This window comes from Ambystoma mexicanum, chromosome 4q, assembly GCF_040938575.1.
Source record: "Ambystoma mexicanum isolate Mex_15411 chromosome 4q, UKY_AmexF1_1, whole genome shotgun sequence".
Taxonomy (NCBI): Eukaryota; Metazoa; Chordata; class Amphibia; order Caudata; family Ambystomatidae; genus Ambystoma; species Ambystoma mexicanum.
In genome coordinates this window covers 664,758,239-664,780,788 of record NC_090928.1, presented here as the reverse complement: position 1 = coordinate 664,780,788, position 22,550 = coordinate 664,758,239, and the positions used below count along the sequence as shown (strand labels likewise).

The 22,550-nt window shown below is 50.4% G+C and overlaps 1 protein-coding gene across 1 annotated transcript in view; it reads left to right on the top strand.

Moving 5' to 3' along the window:
* The window catches only part of RTN4 (reticulon 4), a 543,567-nt gene that overhangs the window by 519,733 nt on the left and 1,284 nt on the right, over positions 1 to 22,550 (top strand). The window lies entirely within an intron of this gene.

Here is a 22,550-nt window from a genome sequence, read left to right as displayed (position 1 = left end):
TTCCTCATCCCGGCATTCTTGGAAGCGCCGTCACAGGTTGCTTTCCCCCGTCCTCCTCGTCCAGCAGGCATTGGGGATTGTTGCCACACGTTTTGGGGTAAACTGAGGCTACGGGTGCCGTGTGTCCTATTTATAACATCCAGTGACTTCGCCCTCGACAGAGGCCTTTGAATGACATTGACCCGATGTCATCGACGCAGGACGCCCTCTGCCGAAAAAGTTTCCGAAGTGCACAGCTGTGCACATTACATGTCAGAGGTGTGGAATACTTTGGAGGAACGTCCAGTCGAAAGAACATTACCAGTTGGTGACTTGTTCATCTAAGGCCCAATCTGTCCATGAAATGGACAGAAACGGTCTCCCCGTAAGTGGAATGCCCTGGACAGGTCTAATCGGGAAGAGTGGGGAATGGAGCAACCCTTTGTGAGCCACCCCTTGAATTCTCCTGCAGATGTTACAGGAGAAGCTGCTGATCACTTTTAGATTACCACACACAAGGCCATCCCTGATTCAGACTTTCTGGAAGAATCTTTAGTATCCTTAAGGAAAAGACCCCCAGTTAGCCAACCTATCCTTTTGTTGAACTTGGTCAAAACGCCTGGCCCCCTCATTGCTCACACCATCGCTCACATGTGCAGTGAATCCCTATGGAGAAAATGTTCCGCACGGCTCCTTCAGACCCGCTGTACATAAGGGGCCACACCATCCGGGACTCCCTAGTTGTCACTACTATTAAGAGAGTGGGGGTACTGCTGCCCCGCCACCCACCCTCCGGGCAAGGACTGCAAGAAATTGTACACCCTTGGCAAGCGTATCACCACCTCTGCTGTGTTTTCCCCCAGGATTGCCAATAATACCCACTCCTCGCGGCCTTGTCCCGGAACCCACTCGCACCTGCCTTTTGGCTGTGGTGGCGGAAGGCAGGCAAGTCGCCCAAAATTTCCTTTAAAAATACCTTGGATTTTGCCGAGACTGCAGGGCAGGTCCTTGCCCAGGGAACCCTTCTCAAGCGCCACGCCTGGTTGAAGAATTCAGGGTTCAAACCAGAGACTCTGGCCTCTTTGATTAACAACCAGTGGTGGAAGCCAACCTTTTCTGGAAAGCAGCTGGTGATGCTCTGCAGACGGCCAAGTAGGAGCACGAGACCTTGAAATCGCTCAGCAAGATCTCAGCCGAGCCTTTCTAGGGTAGTCCTTCTCCCACTCTCCACATGCACAGTATGGCTCAGGAGGATCCAACTGGGCTTCTGTACAGGGCTCCTCTGGTAATTTTCAATCTTCTCGGCAGAGGTTCGTCAGGGTGGCTGGGGGGCCGAGGTAGAAACTCTGCTTTCGGAGGCTCTCCGGCCTCCTTCTCCAAGTGATTCGGCGGTACGGGTCCCCTCCCACACTGCCACGTTCTGGGGACGTCTAACCTCTTTTGTCCACGCGTGGGAGATGTCACATCAGATCAGTGGGTACTCCAGACCATCCCCCCATGGGTACTGCATAGAGTTCCTCCAGCCACCCCGCTACCATCCACCTGGCAGCAGACTGTCACTAGACCATCTGCACATCCTGTTGGATGAGGTCCAGGTCCTGCTGGAAAAAGGCACCATCAAAGCCGTCCCTCATCTCCAGGTAAATGAGGGTATTTATTCAGTATACTTCCTTGTACCCAAAAAGTATCTAACCATGCACCCTGTTTTAGATCTGCGTCCTGTGAACAAGTATGTAAAACCACAGAAGTTCCGGATGACAACTCTTATGGCCACATTAGACATGAAAGATGCATACTTTCATATTTCAATGTTGCCAGCGCACAAAGTACCTCAGGTTGATAGAGGACACGCACTATCAGGTCACAACTCCCCTACACCATTGCCTCAGCCCAAGGGTGTTTATGAAGGTACTAGTGGTAGCGGCGGCTCACCTGTGCAGGCAGGCCATCCCTGTGTGTCCCTACCTCAACGACAGGCTCATAACAGGGGACTTGTACGGGACATGTCTGGGGAATACCCAGAAGTCGTAGATCTCCTATTCAACCTAGGTTTCTCTATCAACGTAACGAAATTAAGTTTGGTCCCCAGCAAAGTCAAACAGTTTCTCAGGGCCCTAATTCAGACAGACGACGGGCTGGTCTTCCCCTCCAACGAAGAGGGTATGATATGTCATTTATTACACACCTGTACATAAGTGTTTCTAGGTGCGACAAGACAAGGAAGGGTAGACGAGGGGAGGACAAAACAAACTATCTTACTAGGCCTTGTAGATCGTGCGAGTGGGAGGGAAGATAAGTGCCAAGGGGGTAGGTGGAGGGGGTCTGCAGTGCCAAGACGCAGTAAGTTCTGCCAGGGTGGTGGCTCAAATAAATGCAGAGAGGCAGGGGACTGTAGGGATGCAGATACAGTCCCTAAGTGGGTAGGAGGGCCGGAGGCAGTGCAAGGGGCTACTGGTCGTGCCCCTGGTGTTCAGTGGGTGGCCAGGTAACCAGTTAGCGTAGCAGACAGGAGCATAAGCAAGAGAGAGGGAGAGAAAGCAGAAGCGAAAAGGAAGGTCTTGAGTTGCTTCCGGAACCTTAGGTGGTCCTGCTCAAGTTTGAGAGAGGCAGGGAGGCTGTTCTAGAGGGAGGCCCGAGATCTACCCCACTCTTCCTGGAGAAGTGTCTGACCCTTAGAGTTGGCGGTGGATGAGCGGAGGCCTCGAGAAGGAAGATGCTTAGGAAGAGAGTTGGATGTAGTGTGGTCCCCTGCCCCAAAAGCCTTTTCGACGATGCAAATGGTCTTGAGCTTGATTCTTGAAGCCACCGGGAGCCAGAGAGATTTCAGGGCTGGAGAGATACGATCCCTGGGCTTGAGGCCAAGAACAAGTATCGCAGTCCTGTTCTGGATTAGTTGCAAAGGGTTATGTTAATGGATATTTGTACTGCGCACTATCACCACTGAGTGGTCCCCTGGTGCTCTGAAAAAAAGGGAAGGGGAGTGGGAATAAGGTGGAAAAGTTCAAGAGAGCAGTGATGTGCTGTTGGCAGCCTCGACCCAGTGGGTCAGTTGGTTGGGCTTGCAGTGTTTTACAGTCGGTAGTCGTCATGTGCTGTTGTGCAAGTCTGTGTGGTTTGTTTTGTTGCGGTGTAGTGAAGTTTGTGCGGATTGTTGTGTTTTAGGATTGTGGTTGTGTTTGGTTAGAGTGTGAGAGGTGAAAGGGTGAAGAGTAGAGGCAGGCAGATTAAAAAGAAGCGGTTGCAATAGTCCAGCCTAGAGAGTACCAGGGCTCTGGAGACGGTAAGCTTCTGGAGGAAAGTGAGAAAAGGAACAATACCTCTGAGGAGGTGCAGCTGGTAGTGTCACTTCTTACAGATGTCAGAGATGTGAGGCGAGAAGGAGAGGGTGGAGTCGAAGATGGCACCAAGGTTCTTTGCCTCACAGGAAGGTGAGGGTGGAGGGCCCAGCGTGGGTGGCCAGAGGGAAAGCAGGGATCCCAATGAGAAGGATCTCGGTCTTCCTGGCATGCAGGCAGAGATCGTTGGAGGCACACATTCCTGAATCGCAGAATGAGTGAGATCAGAGGAGGCTGAGGGGAGCCTGAAGGAGAGCAACTTGTCATTCGCATTACACTGAAAGTTAGAACAGAAGGTAGGCCAGAGGAGCCAAGTAATAGTTAAAGTGCCAGGGTGAGAGGTTAGAACCCTGATGAACACCACATGTAGAAAGAAAGGTGGGAGAGAGGAATGACCCAAGTTAGGCCTGGGAGGGTCGATCGGATACAAATGAGGTCAATCATGCTAGGGCCTGACACGTGATGCCCAGGTTGTCATGGAGACCATTGATGGTGTGGTAGACTCTATCGAAAGCAGAGGATAGATCAAAAAGAATGAGGACAGAAGGAAGGAGAGCATGTCTACACGGGTGTTCAGGAGTGCAGTTTCTGTGCTTCTGGCTGCTTTAAAGCCAGACTGGTGGTCATGGAGACAGCCAACAGATTCAGTATGGAGAGTAAGCTGGGAGATGGCCAGCTGTTCCAGGAGTTTGCCCAGGAAAGGCGTGATGAGATCGGCAGGAGTTTGCCGGAGGGGAGGGATCAGCATAGGGCTTCTTGAGGGGTCGGGAGCACAAGGGAGTGCTTTAAGGTGGGGGAGAGGGAAGGTTCCAGTGGCAAGAGTGATCTCAGAAATCGTCCAATACTGTAGCGAAGGTGTTGATGTGGTCCTTGATGGTTCTGGGGGAGCACCTGCTTTGACGACACGTTCATAGATCGGACCGCTCTTTAAACATCAGGAGTGAACACTGGGAAGGAGGAGAGACGGGCGGAGTGGGACCAGGAGTGATAGACGGTGAGGAAGAGGAGAGATTGGACAGGATGTCTTGAGTTTTAGTGGTGAAGTGAGAAGCCAGTGTTGTGCAAAGGGCTTGGGAGGGGAGAGGTGGAGACTGCAGCAGGTTTGGCCAGTTCCTTGCAGATTTTGAAGAGTTCGGTCGAGTTGTTAAAGGCCACAGAGATGTGGCATTGGACGTAGGCTCTCTTCTTGGACAGGACAGAGAGTCTATATTGCCTTTGGAGCAGGCTGCAGGCCAGTTTGTCGGGGGATGGGCTTGTTGCCCTCCACGTCCTCTCAGCCACCCTACACGCAGTTAAGGGTGACGAGGTCTGAATCATACCAAAAATTGCACTTCAGGCGGATCCTCATGACCAGGGCAAGGACATCAAGGGTGTTGGAGATGAAGAAATACAGGTTGGAGAGGGCTGTGTCAGAGTGCAATTCAGCTACAGGTGAAGGAGGAAGAGAGAATGTAGCGGCGAAGGCCTCCACTGACACACGCTTCATGGCCGGATGACCGAGAAGAGGGGTGGCAGTGCTGGGGTCGACTTTGCCTGGGGGACAGAGAGCGACAGGTGAGCGGAGAAAAGAAAGTGCTCAGTCCAAGAGAGAGGAGTGGTTAGAGGGTTAGAGAGTGGTATGTCTGACGAGATAAGAACATCCAGGGTGTGCCTGGCAGAGTGCGTCTGGCCAGAGGGAAGAATGGAGTCGCAGAGATTGCAAAAGAGCCCAGAGGAGTGGCTAGAGTCATCCAAGTGGATGTTGAGGTCTCCGAGGAGAAGTTGAGAGGTAGCGGCAAGGAGGGAGGAGGAAAGGTCGGCCCACTCGGAGAGGAAGAGGGTGACCTGGCCAGGTGGCCTGTAGATGGGGGTCACAGTAAGAGGGGGCAGGAGAGATGGGAGAGCCTGTCGAGCAGGCATTCAAAGGAGGAGTAGCTGTGGGAATGACGGAAGCAGGGATCCACTCTGGGAAGATTGCGGCTACTCCACCTCCTGGTTTAGTTCTGGGTCCGGAGAGGATCTTGTAACCATCCGGGAGGAAATTGTCGAAACTCATAACAGAGCTGGCCATGAACCATGTCTCTGTGACACCGTGTACATCCACATCCAGTTCTTCGAGCAGTCGGCAGATGTCCGAGGAGTGTTTGACAGCCGAGCAAGAGTTAAGGATAGTGACGTGGAGCAGATTGCCACATTTGAAAGACTTCCACTGAGGAGTACAGGCATGAGGTATGCCCTGTGGAGGTGTTGGAGGTGCCAAAGAGTGGGCAGAGGAGGAAGGAGGAGATGACAGAGTAGTCGTAGAGGAAGAAGAGGGTGCCAGAGGGGTGGCGGAAGAGGAAGGTGGCGGAGGAGCCAGAGAGTTATAGGTAGGAGTAGCAGGAGAAGGAAGTTAATGAGATGCGGGAAGAGTCTATCAAAAAAGAGGTGATTGGGCTGAGGGCCCTGGACCAATACCGTGCCATTCAAATAGACATTAATGATGGTCTTGGAGGAGTGGAAGGGGGCCAGGAGGTCCTCCCACCAAGTGCCACCATTAATGGCAGAGGAAGAGAAATGAGACCATATGTGGGGTCCATAGGCCTAGAGAGAACGACAGAGGATGTTGGTGAAGGTCTGTCTGAAGGAAGCACTGGTGTAGGTATCGGCGATGGGGAGGCCTGAGTTGGAGACCAGTATGTCCCTTTTGAGCTTCTTCGTACCAGACTTGGGGATAATGACAGGATAGAGTAGCAGTTAGAGAAGATAAGAGAGACAGAGCACCATGGAGGGGTGCGAGGCAGAGAGCAAGAGAAGGCAGTCTAAGCAGTAGGGGGAGGGGGGAGGTCTCACACTAGGGGCACACAAAGGGGGAAGGCACAAGAGGACGACTGGTACAGTGAGCACAAAGAACCTAACTAAGCACAATGCTCGCAGTTAGGGTTGAGGACCTAATGAGGAGAGCGTGCAAAAATATGCGATAAAACACTGGAGACAACTGGGTGGGGGGGGGGCAGGGTGGAACAAAGTGAGAGGGTAAATAAAACGCAGAACATAACAGTAATCCTGGGTAACTTAGAGGAGTAAGAAGAGAAATGCACAACACCACAAACAAACAATAGTCACAAAACAATATAGAGTGCGGGAAATGCAAATACAATACAATATGCGCAAGACACTAGAACCCGTGGGGACCTAGAGGAGAAGAGAATGTATACAATACACAAGTATACAATAAATAGCCACAATTAGGGGGAAGGAGGAAGGGGGAAGGGGGGTGGGGGGAGGGGAAGGGCCCAAGAACGTGGGCAAAGCACACATGGAGACGGGAAGAGAGGGGAGGGATGTGCAAGGCCGGAAGTTGCGTGGAGTGCAGCAGTGCTACTCTCCCTCCCAGCACCTTACAGACACGGATGGACGGAGTGTTGTCCGTGCTCGCAATCCCCGCCGCCACGCCTTCGCCACCAACACCTACGTCGCACAACACCGAACCGATCAAAACATGCTGTTCCAGATCCCTCATGTAGCCAGTCACTGGGTAACCGTTCGCAAGGCCATGCAGTTGCTGGGGATGATGGCTTCCTGTGGCTTCCTAGTTCCTCAAGCTTGTCTGTGCATGCGCCCCATGCCAGGAGTGGCTATAGAGCCAATGGTGTCAGGCCAGCGAGACATGATGGCTTCCTGTGGCTTCCTAGTTCCTCAAGCTTATCTGTGCATGTGCCCCATGCCAGGAGTGGCTATAGAGCCAATGGTGTCAGGCCAGCGAGACAATCTAGTGGTTGTCTCAACAGCCCTCATTCTGTCTCTGCAGTGATGGTCAAGGGAAAACCTTCTGCAGGGGAAAAGCATTACCACCCCAGCAGTATAGGCCACTCTCGCCACAGACTCATCTCTTGGGTGGGGGAGGGGGGCACCTCTCCCAACAGATGGCTCACGGCGTGTGGTCCCCATGAGTGTCTAATCGCATCAATCTGTTGGAACAGCTTGCAGTGTTCAAAGCCCTGAAAGCCTTTCAAGCGCACCTTCAGGGGAACACAGTCCTTGTCCTTACAGACAGCACCATGGCCATGTACTACCGGAAACCAGCAGGGGGCACTCGCTCTCTAGGCCTATCCAAACTGTCCCAGAACATCTGGAAGTGTGCACTCAAACCTGACCTGTTCCTCCTCACAGCATGTTCCAGGGGAACACAATCTTCTGGCAGACGTGCTCAGCAGAGACTTCCCCCTACCCATAGAGCACAAGTGGCGCTTGCAAGAGCACATTCTACTCAATGCCTTTGCAGAATGGGTTTCCCAGACAGACTGGTTCGCAATTCTGGAGAACGGCCAATGGCCAGATTACGCCTCCAAGTACCCACAGAAACGCTCCAAGGGGAACGGTCTATGGATAACATGGTCTGGGAGATCTCCCGTAGCCCCCCCCCCACCCCCCCCGCGCGCCTTTTCCCACGATTCCCTTCTCAACAGGGTGGTGCACAAGATTCACCAGGAACAAGTCACGATGATCCTGGTGGCACCAATGTGGGCCTGACAGCCTTGGTTCTGCCATCTCATGGAAATGTAATTCTCCCCTCCCAGGAAGCTGTCATCCCTGTGCAACATGCTGTCTCAAGACCAGGGAAAGATGCTGCATCTGTGCCCCCCAGACACTCAATTTAGCAGCTTGGCTCCTGAAGTCAGAGTTTGGGCACCTTCAACTCCCTCAGAGAGCCATGGACATAGTCGGGGAAGCACGGAAACTCAACACCAGACATTGATACTCCCAACAAGTGTAAACCTTTTGGTATCTGGTGCAATACTAAGAAAGTTAATCCCATCGACTGCTCCCCTGAAGATATTGGGCCTCATTACAAGTACATTGGTCCAGACTTAACGCCGCCGGTATAACCATACCGGCACCGTTTCTGCGTCTGCTCAATCATGACCTGCGTACCCGGAAATAGCACCACCTCCAACCGCCACTGCAGAGTTTAGGCTCCCGTAAACTCCGCCTGCACGGAACCCCTCCGTTACCAGCAATACTAAACACTGCGAGCATCACAACTAGCGTGGACATGGAAACACCGCCTGAAAAATGGCGTTAAAACCCTGATCACGGTGGCGGTACTGCCGCCACCGCAAACATGACGTTAAACAGTGCCTGCTGACCTGAATCAGGGCACAGGTGCACCAAATCAGCCCAGCTGGACCCAGCAGGCCACTGGGAGCCTACAAAAGGGCCACACCCAGCCCAACACAAAACAGAACCATGCAGGCAGCAGCTCTAGTAGCATTGGGACTGGGCCTACCCAACCAACAGGCAGCACTGCACATGATGGCAGTATTGTTGCAGAGGAGGAGGAGGCGCAGGCGGCAACCAGCTATCCCTGTACCTTATGGCAAACCCCATTGTCCAGCCGGCACCACCCCGCAGGCAGCCTGCAATACCACGCATCAGGGCCTCACCCTGGAACCTTACCCCAGGACAGATCCACACACTATACCGGCTGGACCGTCCAACAATCCTGTACATCACCGCCAGGATAGAGGACGACATCAGCAGCCACATAGACACCCCCACCACCACCCCTCCCCCCCCTGAAGGTTGTGTCTGTTCTGCATTTCCTTGGCACCGGCACCTATCAACACAGTTGGTGAGCTGCACGGCCTATCGCAACCCTGTTTCTCCAAAATCCTGGTACAGGTACTGGATGCCCTGTTGGGCCATGTGTCGGAACAGATAGCCCTACCCCGTACCCTACCCTAGGTTATTGCCACCAAGTTGGCCTTCCATGCCATAGCAGGCATGCCAAATTGCATAGGTGCAGTAAACTGCACCCACATTGAGCTGACAGTACCACGTGCTATTGAGATGGTATTCCGCAATAGGAAACAGTACCACTCACTGAATGTACAGATGGTATGTGATGCCACGCAAGTGATAACACATTGCTGCGCACGTTTCCCGGGCTCAACCCATGACTCAATGGTACTGCGGAATTCCCCATTGCCACGGTACATGGAACGCTATGCTGCACAAAGCACATGGCTATTGGGTGAGTACAGCTGCCAATGCACCGACCCTGTTGAAGTGGGGTGTGTGTGTATCCAGGGCAATGAGCAACCGGCGACTGGGCTTTCTGTAAATAAGGGCGCTAACCCCAAATCCTCAGGCGACGCTCCTCACAAGAGTGCGTACGTTGCCAGTAAAGACTCAGCACTGCCTAGCGCGACGGCGAGCGATCCCTCGACGGAGAAGCTGATCGCCGAAAGCCTCGCGCGTATAGCTTCTAAAGACGGCCAGAGACGGACGGCCAGAGACGGACGGCGAATGACACGTCGAAAACCGCTCACAAGGCCAAAGAAATGCCGAGGACGCTGTAGGGTAGGCTGGGACAGCTCCCACCGTCGACGGAAGACCCTAGCCAGCGAGAAGGTTTCTCAGAAGGCGAAGGGACTCTATCTTCGACGCTATGGGGCAGAACTAAGCAACTACAGGGAGAGGAAACTCCCTTTTCACTCCCAGACCGCTCTGGCCTACCTTACTGGACTGTAGAGAGGTTCCAGTCATGTATGGACAAGCTAAACAGGTTCATGGCCATCCCAGAAAATAGGACACCCAAAAGGCCAAGGGAGGTACTCCAGGAGGGGCCATGGGCTAAATACCCGAAGCTCTTTAACCCCCTACAGGAAGACATGAACTTTTACGACCTCACTGAAGAGGACTCTCACTTCCAGGAAGAGGATGAGTTTGTGAATAATGAAGACCAACAAGAGAAAGAAGGTTTTCATGATGACACTAACATAGGTGAGGAGGGCTACGAGGAGGCCCCAGGTGAAGGTGGCTCAGAGCCCTGGCAGTCGCCATCAGGGTCTACAGACCCCGACATTATAGACATTTCTTCTCCTCAGACCACACCGGTCCGGAACCCATCTCCAGTAGACGATCAGCCCACCTTCAATGCGCTACTGAGGAAGGCAGCAGCGCATTTTGAAGTTGAAACTGGGGAGGTCACCCCAGATACGGTTTTCGTCGAAAGGATTATCAAAGAAAAACCTCCCACTAGTCAAACTATTCCTATCCTCGCCTCGGTTAAGAGACGACTCACCCCATCGCTTTCCAACCCCTGTGCTGGTAAGAGGGGTCAATCCAAGAATTGAGAAATTGTTCTCACCCTCTGTCAGACCCATTATATATTGGGGGTCACTCAGTCCCGGACTCCTTAGTGGTGACTAACACAAGGAAGAGGGCTGGGGTTCCACTGACAACCAGCGAGGCACCCCCAGATAAAGAAGGGAAAAAGCTTTATGCCTTGAGCAAAAGAATTTCCGCCTCTGTAGCGTTTTTCAATTAGGATTGCCAATAATAATACATTGTTGGCAAGCTATGCTGATGCTCAATGGGGAAAGCTTAAGCAGGACATTGAAGAAGCCCCTGAACCTCTAAGCACTCGCTTATTGGCTACAGTTAAAGAAGGAGCGCTGGTCAACCAGAGCATCATTAAGAACACTCTTGATGCGGCAGAAACTGCTGGCCGTTCTTTGGTGCAGGGAATTCTGCTGAAGCGTCACGTCTGGCTTCGCAATTCCGGTTTCAAGGCAGAAACGCAGGAGTCGCTCATTAATAAGCCAATAGAAGAGTCAAATCTCTTTGGAAGGGCAGAGGACGACGCACTGGAAAATGCGAAGAAAGAATTTGACACGATAAAGACCTTGGACCAAATCTCAAAGCCTCCAAACAGGCGGGGATTTGGGAACAAGCGCTTTTTCCGTGGCCAACGCCAACAGCAGCAACAGCATTACACTGCGGGCAACTGGCCCTCTAATCAGGGTACCAGTAACCAGTATAACCAAAGAGGACAACGCCGTGGCAAGGGTAGAGGCCGGGGCTCCAGTCCCAGAGGCACCCCGGCAAGTAACACCAAATGACCCGAAGGTTCGGGTCCCCTCCCATGCGTCTCCGGTTGGGGGCCGGATAACATTGTTCCTATCAGCATGGGAGGGAATAACATCAGACCAGTGGGTATTGTCAACTGTAGCCCACGGGTACTGTAGAGTTCAATCGATCCCCCACCTACAGACCACCAAGGGGACGACGCCTGTCACCAGAACACCTCGTCATCCTCCTGCAAGAAGTAGAACAGCTGCTACAGAAAGGAGCAATAGAGGTTGTGCCCCTATCTCAGATAATGGAAGGTATTTATTCAGTGTACTTCCTTGTACCCAAAAAGGACCTAACCATGCGCCCTGTATTAGATCTGCGCCCAGCGAACAAATTTGTAAAACCACAAAAATGTTGTATGTTAACATTACAGGAGGTAATTCCCCTGTTATCTCAGGGGGACTACATGACAACACTAGACATGAAACATGCATACTTTCATATTTTGATGTTGCCAGCGCACAGAAAATACCTCAGGTTCATGATAAAGGGCAAACACTACCAGTTCAGAGTGCTACCCTTCGGCATAGCGTCTGCACCGAGGGTATTCACGAAGGTACTGGCAGTGGCAGCGGCCCACCTGCGCAGGTTGTCCATACCGGTATACCCTTACCTCGACGATTGGCTCATAACAGGGGAGTCCTACGAGACCTGCTTCTCAAACACTCAGAAGACAGTAGACCTTTTGTTCCAACTGGGCTTCTCCATCAACGTGAAGAAGTCCAGCTTAGACCCCAGCCAAATCAAACAATTCCTAGGCGCTCTAATTCGAACAAAGGACGGCCTCGTCTTCCCCTCCAACGAGAGGGTCCAAAATATGCTATTTCAGATCCCTCAATATGTGGCCGGTCGAGAGGTGACGGTACGCAAAGCAATGCGCTTGCTAGGAATGATGGCGTCATGTATTTATTTGGTACCTCACGCGCGCCTGCGCATGCGCCCAATGCAAGAGTGGCTCAACAGCCAGTGGTGTCAGGCCAGCGGACAATGGGACGATCTAGTGGTGGTCTCGCAGGCCTTGGTTCTCTCGCTACGGTGGTGGTCGAAGGAAAACCTGGTGATAGGGAAACCATTCACCACCCCCGCAGTGGAAGCCACTCTAACTACAGACGCATCCCTCACAGGATGGGGGGGCTCACCTATCCCATCAGACTGCTCACGGAGTTTGGACTTGCGGTGTTCAAGGCACTAAAAGCCTTCCAGACACACCTACAAGGGAAGACGATGATGGTCCTCACAGACAGGACCACGGCCATGTACTACCTCAACAAGCAAGGGGGCACTCACTCCCCAGGACTGTCCAAGCTGTCCCAGAACATCTGGAAGTGGGCTCTCAGACACATGTTCCTATTGTCACAACATGTAACGGGGGAACTCAATCTGCTAGCAGACGAACTCAGCAGAGACTTCCCTCAGAGTACGAATGGCGGTTACACGAAGACATCGTCTTCGACGTCTTCACACAATGGGGCTTCCCAGAAATAGACCTGTTCGCAACTCTGGAGAACTCACAATGCCTAAATTACGCCTCCAGATACCCACAGAACCGCTCCAAGGGGAACTGTCTCTGGATACCATGGTCAGGGAAATTTGTTTACGCTTATCCCCCCCCCGGACTCCTCTGCTGAACAAGATAGTGCACAAGATGCACCAGGAACCAGTCACCATGATACTGATAGCCCCGATGTGGGCCCGCCAACCATGGTTTGCGCACCTGATGGAGATGTCCCTGTCCCCACCAGTGAAACTGCCCTGCCCGTACAACTTGCTGTCACAGGACAAGGGCAAGACACTACACCCATGCCCACAGAACATGAACTTAGCAGCCTGGCTCCTGAGGTCATAGAATTTGGCCATTTACAACTCCCTCAGAGATGCATGGACATTCTCAGAGAAGCTAGAAAACCCAACACTCGCCACTGCTATTCTAGCAAGTGGAAGAGATTTGTCATCTGGTGTAGAGAGAGGTAAGGGCATCTACCCAGTCCACTGCTCTCCCACACAAATTGTCCTTTACCTGACCCATTTACTGGACTCGGGTCTAGTGTTCAATTCTATTAAAGTCCATCTAGCGGCACTTTCTGCATACACCACCTCTCAATTTAAGGTGTCATGGTGGAAAGTCCCAGTTATCAAAGCCTTCATGGAGGGGGTAAAGGGAATACACCCTCCGATAGCAAACCCAGCTCCCGGCTGGGACCTTAATGTGGTACTTACCAGGCTCATGGGCTCACCCTTTGAACCCATGCACAAGGCAACTCTTAAGGACCTCACTCTTAAGACTGCTTTCCTAATAGCTATCACCTCCATTAGGAGAGTAAGTGAACTACAGGCTCTTTCTATTCTAGACCCCTTCGTAACAGTTCACAAAGATAAGGTGGTTCTACGCACACACCCAAGGTTTGCACCGAAATTCATATCGATATTCCATGTCAACCAGTCAATAGAACTACCAACGTTCTTTCAAAACCCTTCCAATTTGGGAGAAAAGAGCCTGCATACACTCGATGTGCGCAGAGCTGTCATGTTTTATATGGCAAGAACTAGGCCACAAAGAACTAGGAGACAGTTCTTTTTCTTGGTGGCAGCAGGAAGAGAAGGAGATGCAGTTTCCAAATCCATTATATCTAGATGGATTGTCCAATGCATCACTCTCTGTTACACTCTTGTTAAGAGAGAACTACCCTTCAAGCCAAGAGCACACTCTACTCGAGGCACTGGGGCATCCATAGCATTAATTGCAAACGTTCCCCTTGAGTCCATTTGCAAAGCGGCAACCTGGAGTTCTGTACACACCTTTACATAACACTACTGTCTAGATGCTCACTCTAGATCTGATTCCCAGGTGGGACAAGCAGTATTAAGACCTCTTTTCTCTACTGTTCCTTCACACAACCCACCTCCAACTACGGGTACTGCTCGCTAGTCTATGCAGAGCATGTGATTCTAAGCAGATTAACAAACATCAGAAGACGATGCATTACTTACCGTAAAAGCATTTCTGATGGTTGTATCTGCTTAGATTCACATGCGCCCTCCCTTCCTCCCCGCTCGGATGGAAGGAACATAGACATCTTTCTGCATCTCTCTCTTTTCTGTACTCACTCACGTATAGAAGGCTCCCTCAGGGCAGAAAAAATACAAAAGGAGGGACCTCGACGCGTGAGAGGTTGTGGGTCCACTGCACGTCACTATAGGGATAGTGTTACAGACACGCCTTGTCGACGTCCCCTTTTCGACTACAAAAAACAAAATGCAATACTCCGCAGTGACCTCTGGATGTCGGACTATGCACAGCATGTGAATCTAAGCAGATGCAACCATCAGAAATGCTTTTACGGTAAGTAATGCATTGTCTTATCGCGCTCGTACACAAGTGTTTCAGAGCGCGACCAGGCAGAAAGGGAGGGGAACAAAGTAAAAACAGAAAACTGCGATCTTACTAGGCCCAGTGACATTTAAGAAAGTGCAAGGGAAAGGAAAATGGGGGAGAAGTGCAGGGGTGGGGGGGGTGGAAAGTGCGAAGCAGAGGAGAGGAAACATAAATAAATATTAAAAAGAATAAATAATAAATAAGGGCTTTAAACCATGGTAGTGCATCATTTAAACCATCACTGGCCCATACACCTGGAGCCACTGCAAACACCCACCCACAATACGCAACACTGCCCTCCCAATGCACATGATGCCTGTACATGAGACGTCCTGCATAGACTACTTCATCACGGTGGACTGACTCTGCCATGTGTGCACATCACTGCACAATGCCATACTCACAAGCCAATGTCACCCATGCACACCAATGCGTTGGTCAATGTCCAGTTGCCAACGTCCTCTACGATGGCCAAAGAACAGTACCACCCACTGATCTAACCACTGCATGCCACATGTGCATGAATGAACAATGACACAAGATTGCACTGCATCTGATGAAGACATGATATCACAAACACTGACATGTCCCCCCATCTACATCTCATGTAGGTGATGCTGGATATGCACTCACGCCATGGCTTATGACGCCTGTACGGAGGCCAAGAAACAGGCATAAAGAGGCGTACAACAGGGCACATGTCCGCACACGTGGCATGATTGAGAGGACATTTGGACTGCTGAAGGCCCGGTTCCGCTGTTTGAGCAGATCTGGCGGATCACTGCTGTACAGCCCAGTGAAGACGGGTAAAATCACGCTCGTTTGTGCCATGCTGCACAATCTGTGCCTGCGCAGGAACATTCCAATGCCCCCAGACGCAGATGATGGAGACGGGGATGGGGATGGGATGGCACAACCTCCTCCTGGGGGTCCACTAGATGGACAACGAGCACAGGATGCACTGATTCGCATTTACTTTTGAGAGGGAGCACATTCACAGCATTGCATGGATATGGTGATGCCAATAAATGAAGAATTGTTTACTGCAAATGAAATGAAATGATGGATGTCCACTCATGTATGTTTTTTTGAAATTATATATTGATGAATTAACAACAAGGAACGAGGTGCAATGGTTAGGGAAGCTGTACACCCGTGCCCACCCACCACCCAAACGTACCCACCCCCACACACCCTTCTAGTCCACATGTCCTGCAGTGCCCGACACACATTCCATCATTTCTGTGTGCGCTTATATGCTTGTGCATCCTTGCCTGAGAGCCCTGTTAGCCGACTCGAGCGCCTCCGTGGGCTGGCAGTGGTGGAGCTGGATGGGGTGGTGGTATTGGATGGCACAGAATCTGGAATAGGTGGCATATGTGCAAGATTCGCCTGTTGGCCAATCAACATGGACTCAATCATCCGCGGTGTTCTCATTGCCCTCCCGCACATGGCGTGCCAGGGTAACTATAGTGCTGGCAAAGCGTCCAATGGACCTTGAGAGGCGACGTACCGATGTGCTGTAGCACTCCCTCTGCAGCCTAGATTCCTCAAGCTGCCTCTCCACCAGCTGGGTTAGGCTAGCCTGCTGCTCCTCCATCCGCTGCATGCGGGAATTTAGCTCTGCCATTGAGGGTGTAGGTGACCTCATAGGACTGTGGAGTGTTGTGAGGCTGAACTCCAGCTAATGGAACGATTCCAAGTCATCCAGGGTGGGCACCTCCCCCTGTGGCCCTGTATCAGACTGCACTGCCGGGGCACTGTTACTGCATGCTGCCTCCTCTGCACTACAGATGCTCTCTGTGGTGGGTTGCATTGGCATGATGGGTGCCCGTGGCACCTGTGTTGCATCAGGCAGCGTGGACATGGTGGAGATGTTGGTGATGGTGGCCGGCACATGTGTTGTAGTTGCTACTGGGGGCAGAGATGGCGAACTGCTGGCAGCATCCTCCTGGGCAGGGGCGCACTGGCTTGCACACGTGCAGGAGCTGATTGCCTGGGCTGTTGTGCAGTATCACTGTCACTTGATACGGCTGTGGGGACACAGAGGGCATTTAGTTATGTGGTGGTGCCTAATGGGTGCATCACAGGTGGTGCCTAATGGGTGCATCACATGCATCATACAGGTTGATCATTTAATTGTAGCATTTACATGCATCTGCTTGTTGCCGGTAATGCATTGTAGTGATATGAGTCACCATCTGGATCATGGGTCCTTTGGCTCAGTCATGCACTGCCCCTTGGGGGTGGGGGGGTTGTTAATGGGTCCTTTGGCCCAGTCATGCACTGCCGGGGGGCGGGGGGTGGTGGTGGTGGTTGTTGTTGTTGTTGTTAATGGGTCCTTTGTGCCACTCCTGGCTTCAATATCATTTGGCATTCAAATTTGCGCACTTACCAGCATCTGCAGGTGGACACACTCCTGCCTCAGGATCCCCGATCCCATGGATGCCCTCAAGGTGGAGGACACTGCTGCAGCGCTCCTCCCATGTTTGCAGCCTCAGTGGGGAAGGGGGTCCTCCACCTGTCCCACTGCTGCGTTGGCAGTGTGTAGAGATCAGGTTCTGCACCCTCAGCCTGAGGTCATCCCACCGCTTGTGGCAGTCCTTTACGCTCCTCGCAGTCACGCCCACAGCGATGCACTTGCGTGCTGCTTCCGCCCACACTTCCTTCCTCCGCTGCTGTGTAGCACGCCGTTGATAGGCACTGAACAGCATCTCAGCATGCTCCACAATGTGCTCAACCAGAACAGTTCGCTCCACCTCGCTAAAGCACTGTTTGCGCTGCCTCTGGGCTCGGATCCTGGCAGACATGCTGGTGGTCCCTTTTGGCTTCTCAAAGTGTGGATTTTGCTTGTGCTGACTCTGGATGGCAATGGATTGTGCTTTATATGATGGCCGCCTCTGTTTCCTGTTTTGGCGATCATGGTATTTCCGGTTCCGTGGCGGAAACAGGTTTTGTGCTACTTGTGGCGCTGCTATGTCCATTTCCGTGGGTTTTTCCGTGGCAGCGGTAACACCGTTTCCGCGTCCGTGTAGTGCATGCGACCGACAGCACGTAATCGGCCGGTCTTTCCGCAACCTTGCGAACGTGGAAACTTTGTTGCCGCCACCGCGGAATCACTGCAGTCCGGACCAGGGAAGTTGTAATGAGGCCCATTGTCCTTTATCTAATGCACCTATAAGACTTGAACTTGTTTTCAATTCCCTAAAGGTCCACCTTCCTGCACTCTACATACACCACGTCCCAGAACAAGGTTTCATAGTGGAACATTCCTGTCATTAAGGCCTTCATGGAAGGGGTGAAAAGACTTCATCCCCCTATTTCCAACCCAATTTCCGGATGGGACTTGAATGTTGTTATTACCAGATTAATGGGGCCTTCTTTTGAGTCCATGCACAAGGCTAGCTTTAAGCCCTCGCCCATAAGAATGCCTATCGTGTGGCCATTATCTCGATAAAGGCGGGTTAGTGTACTGCAGGCCCTTTCAGTTCAGGATCCCTTTGTGACTATTCACAAAGAGGTGGTTTTGCTTGCACACCCACATTTTGCGACTAAATTCGTCTCGAAGGTTCATGTGAATCAATCGAACCTCCCACTTTCTTCCAAAACACCACTAACTTGGCAGAAAGAAGCCTTCACATTGGGTGCGAGGAGGGTAGTAATATACTTCCTTGAAAAAAACAAAGCCACTGAGAAAGACAAACCAATTCTTTGTCTCTGTGGCAGCTGGTGAAGAAGGCGACCCTGTCTGTAAATCAGCTATTTCCAAATGGACTGTAAATTGCATCACACTGTCTCTCTTGCCAAGAGAGATGTATCCGTTATGCCTAGAGGTCACTACTCGAGGCAAAGGGGCGCTACCATAGCATTCATTGCAAATGTTCCTCTAGATTCCTTTTGCAAAGCAGCAACCTGGAGTCCCTAGACACGAGTCTGATTTTCAGGTGGGACAAGCGTTCCTAAAACAGCTCTTTGCTACTGTTCCTTCACATATCCCACCACCATCTTCAGGTACTGCTTGCTAGTCTATGCACAGCATGTGATTCTAAGCAAATTCACAAGCATCAGAAGACCTACATTACTCACCGTAATCGTATTACCATGTCACGTTGGGGGTGGTGTTGCAGTCAAGGCCCTTGTCGACGTCCCTCTTCGATCTTTGAAAAAAAGATGCAATACTCTGCGATTACAACTAGATGTTAGACTATATGAATCTAAGCAGATACAACCATCAGAAATAGGTTTACGGTGAGTGATGTATGGCCTACACAAAGACACCCCTTAAACATTCATGCCCACACATTCTCTCCAGATGATAGGTTATTTATAATGTGCGTAATACCCAGAGGTTTCTAAGCGCAGACCTGGGGATCGAACCTGTATTGCTCAGTGTCGTCTTGCTTCCAAGGGGAGCACGTTACCGCTGAGCTATCCTCCCGAGAAACCAACACAGACGAATACGCATATGCTGTCCTGTTCCCTTATTATGAAGGGAGCTGGTGCTGTGTGGACAATCGACCAGCTCAGCAATTACCAACCCCTCTCTCTCATATCTGTCCAGGTCTCTAAATAGTGCGTGATTTGTACCGTGGGGTGAGTTTAAAGTGTAGGACCACTTATTTTGCGATTGTCGTATTGTACATACCGTAATGCACACCTGTATACTTTTGAGACAATCCCAGAATGTGCTGCGTACCTTCCTGCTCAGTAGTTCATTGTTTTGCAGCACACACTTGTGTGCTTGCAGAACTTAGGTACCAAGGTGGAGGCCCCTCTGCCTTGAAGTATTCGTCATGCTGGTTGTTTGGAAATTGAGGCTTGTGCTAATCGGGCCGAGCAATGCAGCTTTGATGGTTTGTCATCTTTCAGTCATTCCTTGCACTGCATTGTCCAGTGCTGTGGAAGTTGCTTTTTCTTGTGGCTGTTTCATTCCCCAGTGTCTTGTCTGGTATAGCTACTACCTTCAAACCATAGTTCACGGGATTCTGAAGTGCTAATGCCTTTTGGTTATGCTTTAGTGCAGCTATTTTCTGACCCACCAGCTACACATATATATGTGTGTGATTTACCCAAACACAGTAGTTATCACTCCAACACCCCACGGTTAGTGGCATTGGTTTTCCTTTTTTTAATTTTTTTTCTTGGTTCACTCTATCATGGCATATTAAACTATTTGCTTTTTTGACTTTTCTATATATACGAAGACCCCTCCCCGCGGCAGATTTATTTCACTCTACCAACTTTAACTCACAAATGTTTTGCAAATTATTTTAATTGCTTTGAGTCCCCCATAAACCTACACCTGGATACATGCATGTCAGAGAAAATAGAGGCCTATCACAAAAGCTAGTAAACTGTTCATTGCATGTGCCGCACAGGGACCCCTCCGATGTGCTTGCTGGTAAAAACATCTGCCTATGGAGGTGCTTTGCCTTATTAATATGCAATCTTGTTAAAAGATAGTATCAGAAAGAAACAAAACCGCTTTTATTTCTTTACTCTGCGCATTTAAGGCAGCCATTAATGCAAAGCAGGATTGAGTGTTGGCTGAACGTATTGGTGCTGATGGGACTCGCCGGTGTTCTACACCGTCAAATTCACTTCAAGCCACACAGACACTATAGAAGCCACACCATAGCTGCTGCTCTCAAATGGGAGGCTGTAATAACTTGTTACATTTCTACATGGCAATCCAAGAACTGACCAAAATATGCAGTGTGTTCATTGGGGACGGAGCTGCTCCACTCTGCCAGAATTGCGCCACTTTCCCCAGCCTGGCTTCTATTCAACCAAACAAGCCACGTTACTCAAATTTACTTTAGAACTTGTTGCCCCCCACATTTGCCACATTAAAGGGCCCTTATGCTTCATTCCATTCCTCGCCTTCACCATATGTTTACTCTTTTGAAACACCACACACTTACCTCATAATTTCACATGCTCACCATTCACTGTTATCCATAAACACATTTACAATTGACCATCTTCATCCTCCCGCCTAAACCCCCCGCTTTTACTCTCCTCTTTAGCCTGCACTTCCCTTCCCACCCTATCACTTCGCATTTGGCACAGATTAGCACCCCCTCTCCCTCGCACTTGTTACTGCAGTTGCACGACCCAAATGTCACAAGGCTTAGTGGGGTCTATTGTTATCTTTCTCCCTTGGGTCCCCCCCCTTTTGTTTGTCTTGTGGCGCCTTGAAACACCATTTATTGTATAGGCGCCTTACAAATATGCATTTTTTTTATTTAATGGATAACTTTTCTTCGTTTCAACTCATTCACAACATTCGGGGGCGGGGTGGGGGGTGTAAAACCCTAAATTTGACCCTGCCCCAATTACCCAAACTTGGCGATGTGTACCGGGTTGTTTGATGCACCGATCGGTCCGTGCCTACATTAATCAGTGCCAGACAAAACGGAAACCTTTTTCATTCTATGTAATGTAAAGTAGTCTTGTTTAGTGCAACATTTGCCATTTTTAGTGGCGCTTTGTTGATGGTGCAAAAGTCACAAATATCGATTCTGTCAACGCGCGTTTTCCTTTACCAGATGTTGTGCTGCAAAATATATGCTGGAATGTTCTGCACAGCAAGAGCATTCTCATCTGTGGAGTATTGGAATCCTAGCCGAATCTGACACAATTGCGACGGCCGAAAATGCCGACTTCTATTTTTTCTTTTTTTTTTCATTACACCCCCCGTTACACCACATAGATATGCGGGGGGAGACCCCCGCAGCTCCCCCATATTAATATAATATCCCATACCGCTCCACATATACATATGTGGTGTAACAGGGGTGTTTAAAAAAAATAAATACAAGTAGGGCATTTTGGCCGTCGCAATTGTGAGGGCGACATTTTGGGCCATTTCCCTTTTTTGGTTGTGTCGATGTCAGTTCGAAGTGATAGAAAATGCTTGTGTTACACCCTTGTCTTTAATGACTAGTTTTTTTCATAATCTCAAATTGTCTCCTGAAGTAGATGTTTACCAGGAGCCCACTGGTAAAACTAAAACGCATGCCTTTCTTGATGGGCCCTAGCGGTGAAGGACTGGCCTTCAGGGAACTCTCGATTTCTTAGTGGAAATCTTGGGCATCGTTTGTTTGGGCGAGGGGGGGGGGTCCAAGTATTCTGCGCCTCTTCTCTCCCATGCAACCTAACCCCTTCATTGCATCTCTCCTCACCCTTTTGCTGTGTTTAAACAACTTTTAAATCTGTATATTTTAACAAATGCTTCAACGTTCCCAATTTGGGCCCATCTTTAACAAATATTCTTGTGGGGGAACCTCCAAACCCTACTTTGGTTGGGTTTGCTCGCATTGTGTAAAATAAGGCCATTTTGAAAAAGTATCCAGGGCCAACTTTGGCTCCCAGTGCACCCCTGGTCACTAGGCTTGCCAGCTTTACAAAACGCAGTGTAAACAAAGCTGAAGAGAAAGCCACCTCATATCAATGTGTAGAGTTCCGCGTATTTATTTCTTTACTTAAAGGGACAGTTTTCTTCTATTTTGCTTCTACAATACAGCACCCAGGCAGCTTCACTCAAGTCTCCATTCTTAACCACCAAGCACTCCTGCTTTGTTTAGCAGAGATGCACGAGGGCAGAGAATCTGTGTAAAAGAATTCAGTAGTTTGCTGGACTGGTACACATGGTGGCATTCCATTAGTACAATTCCCTAAGCTTTGTGGAAAGGCTATAAAATGTAACTTGGTGATGCAACCAGCAGTATTGGATATCGGACAATATTTCATCACAAACTAGACATCAAATCGAAGCTTTTCAAACGCTTCCTGTGCGATTGTGTTCATTTGACTGCCTTACATTCTTAAATGGGCCATTTGTTGGGCGACTTGACTAGATCAGGCGCTGGTGTAGCAGCAGTGTTCAATTAAACACAACCTTGTCAAGCACTCCCTTTAGTAAATGGTCGAGTGCCTCACAAATAGCTTGACAAATAAAGCAAACTTGTCGGACATCT